The sequence below is a fragment of the Chironomus tepperi genome, unplaced genomic scaffold (assembly GCF_022539635.2).
Source record: "Chironomus tepperi strain 1889 unplaced genomic scaffold, CSIRO-AGI_Ctep_v1 contig_376, whole genome shotgun sequence".
Classification (NCBI taxonomy): domain Eukaryota; kingdom Metazoa; phylum Arthropoda; class Insecta; order Diptera; family Chironomidae; genus Chironomus; species Chironomus tepperi.
In genome coordinates this window covers 4,883,569-4,887,374 of record NW_027226498.1, presented here as the reverse complement: position 1 = coordinate 4,887,374, position 3,806 = coordinate 4,883,569, and positions in this window count along the sequence as shown.

The following is a 3,806-nucleotide window of genomic DNA, read 5'->3' as shown; positions in this document are numbered from 1 at the left end:
AGAATAAATTTATTGTAAAACAATAATAATTTATTCAGGTACTGCTTAAAATGGCACTTTGAGTGAGCTTTTTTCTTCTCGCTCTCACTCTCTTTGGCGCCTTCTTTGTCACATCATCATTTATTTTTTATGCACTTCTATTTCTAGCTCTGCTTGTCGTTTTATATAAATTTGCCCCTATTTGGCTGCTTTGTCATTCATATTTTGTTCCTCAATTTCAGAATTCAGACAAAAAAGAAAAGCTATTGTGAACTAAAAAAAAATATGAAATTGAATCTATACGAAAGTCAATCAATATCTCATTTTAATAAAAGCGACAAAAATTATAAGCGAAAGCTGCTGTACACACGACAAAATCGACCGTAATGGAAATAATAAAAATCTTATAATTTGAAACATGATATGTACTTGACAGATTCCTTTATTCAATTATAATTAAACTTAAAAAGATTATGACAATGATTTGCATCTGACAATGTTAGCATATTGACATATTTTACTTGCCAATAAAATATTCTTGTTAATATTAACGGAAATTGTGCGCATAATAAAATCAAGAGAAAGTAAAATTAAAATATAGGATGAGAGTAGCCTACGCATGCGACTTGTTTGCTTATTCCAGTGTTGTACAAACTTTTTTGTGCTTTGGCTCACCTTGGTAGTAGGCCATGATTAAAATCATGCGGTTCATGATATTTTAAAAGAAATTTGTTGGGACAATAATGTGCCACGACACACAGTTTGAACAGCCCTGTTTATCCAAATAATAAATTGACAGGTTTGTTTATATTTTTATTGAGATTTATGCCTTGATACTTCTTGACTTTAATACATTGGTTTTAAGTAGTTGAAAAAAATACTTAATTGAATTTTTTTTGCGACATTGATGTCAAATAAATTCAATAAATTATTGCTGTAGTAAAGAGATAAACGGGAAATTGAACCTGACTTTGGAAACATTTTGACTGTTTTAATAATATAAGTTAGTAAGTCGGCTCATCGTAATCGATTATTTTTGAACTTTAACATTATATTTGGCAAATAGTATTGAAAACTAGGTTAAATACTTTCCTCTTTACATTGATTCCGGAAGATATTTGTGACAATATTTTAGAAAACTAGAAAATATTTAAGTATTATTGTGATGACTGTAAGCCTTTTCTGGAAGAAGAGAAACTTTACTAGAGTATCGACAGTGTCTATTTCAATTAAGCTCTTTTAAGCATTTATTTAAAATTTATTCTTTTTTAATTTGTTGTCTTATCCTTCGTTCAAAAAGGAATTAATGAAAGTTTAGAAATTCGAGGGTACAATTATGTAATTCAAAAATTGTAAGGCTTCGGAATTTGAATTAATAAAATACGTTAGAATTTAAATTTAATAATTTCATATTTTCTTCAATATGAATTTATTGTTACAATATTGAGTTTATGACAGTTATGATGTTATTCAAATCCTATTCATTGAAACTGAAGATGAAACGCATCTTTTAAACTTTCTTCCTAGGCTGCTACATGTTCTACTTTTCAGGTCATGAGACCCGGAAGAAGAAGCTTTCAGTTAAAAAAAGTTCACGACATTATTCCAGATAAGCTTGTCTTGTTTCTTCACTTCTAATGCAATTTTCTTATTTTCACAAAGATCTTTTGCATTTTTTGTGTGCAGAACAAAAGGAAGCAGCAAATGAATTAACTTTCATATCTTTCGGTGACCATCGTGATCATGAAGCACAAAATTTTCCCACACAAATAAAATGAAGAATAGAGATTTATTCAAATTAATTCGCTTTTACGTAATTTTTTTTTTCATCACATAATTGCATTTTTATCCATCCATAGAATTTATCTCTACATTTCAAGAATGAATGTTTATTGCAATTTCTGATAACTTTTTTCCTTCTCTCTGCTTCATCATCATGTTGATTAAGATTATGTGAATAATTTTTTTAGACATCAACTATGTGGATGACGGCAATCGCATTGGCATTGTGGAACAGGTCTTTTATAAGAACCATAAGATATGTCTCATGAATATTCAACGACAGCGATTGCATCATGCGCCTTTTTGTCTTTTTTTATTATGTTAGCAGCTTACATGCTCATCGACACTTTGATAAAAAAAAATGAGAAACAAAGCAGAAGGAAAGAACGACAGCAACGAGAAAATGCACATAAATTTATGTCTATATTCATTAATGTCTTTCATGTTTTATTTCATTAGAATTTTTCAAACACTTTCTTTCAGTCTTTTCATTTCTTTTAATTCTCAATCAAATGCACACACAACACCCATGTGAGTTGATTACGATTGATGTGAACATTAAAGCAACTGACAAATTGAGTGAGTAGCCGAATGAATGATTGAATCATTGAACAAAAAGTAAAAATAAAGAATAGAAGAAAAGAGTCGAGATGTAAAGGTATTGTGCATTTAATGTGTTGACAAAAGCGAATTATGGATTTATTGATGGCTATGATGTTTTACTAAACAGTTATAATGGTGTGATTATTGTGTGACTTAATGCAAATTGTTAATGCACTTGGATGCTGTTATGTCATAAAGAAGCAGTGAAAAAGCGATAATAGTTTAGTTGATTAGGAAGTTTCAACTCCAACAGTGCTACGCAATAATTGAACGACTCCTTAGGTTACAGACTGATAAATAGAATACTGGTAAAATTGATATTTATAAAATATCCAGAAAATGTTGGCAAAAACTGATGATTTGACATTTCATGAAAAATAGCCTCTATTAATTGTCATGATACAGCATTATGGGAGTTGTATGTTTACTTTTCATGAGAATCTGCCAATATTATTCACGTTATTTTATCCAGAGTTGATGCCTTTGAATTTAAAGATATTTTAAATTTAAGCTCTAAAACTGTCAAATTTATGTTTAAAGTCATTGCATGCATGTCAAATGTTTTGCCTTGACGTTAGTTATCACTATGCATTCTAATATGCAATTTCATATTTTGGCAACTTGAATTAAATAATACCTAGGCAAGTTTAGACAATGTCTTTGTCGATCATACAAGTCAGTGCTTTCAAAATTAAGACATTATTAAAATGTTTCTTTTGATTAATAAACATTAACCCTCATCCTATAATTTAAAGTTTTAAAGCTTAACTGAAAATTGCAAATGGATTCAAATTTATCAACACTGATTTCATCTCATATTAATGAAGATAAGCTAAAACATTCATCCACCATGAAACTTATTTTCAATCTCTGGAAAAGATCTGTCATCATAAAATTTAAAAAATTTATCATGATCTCAGAAGATTTTTGTTCTTCAAAAAATGATTTATTTCATATTTTTGTGAATTAATTCTAACTGTTAAATGTGCATTAATAAAGATGGGATATTATGAGTCTCAAATAATTACATTTCTCCTTACGGTCATGATCATTCTGAGAATTTTTATTTTCTTTTATGAAAAATTACTTGATAGAATATTTCCAGCGAACCTTCTCATTACCTGCATAATAAAACCATTTATTCACCACTTGAATTTAATTACCATTCCAATATTATCATTACAATTTTTCTCCAAGCTAACAACCAAAGTCAGGCACAAAATTGAATAAATTATCACATTTATTGCCACGAAAATAAAAAAATATTTTCTTTTGCGAGCAAAAAAATGCCGTTTTTTTGAAGAAGAATCATAAATAATTGCCATATTTTTTCAATTAAACCATTTGTCGTTCAACTACCGTTCTATTGTATGAAAGAAGTCAAAAGGAAGCACAGCAAGAAGCAAGCAAGAAAGAAAAATTAAATGTGATGTGATGTGTAA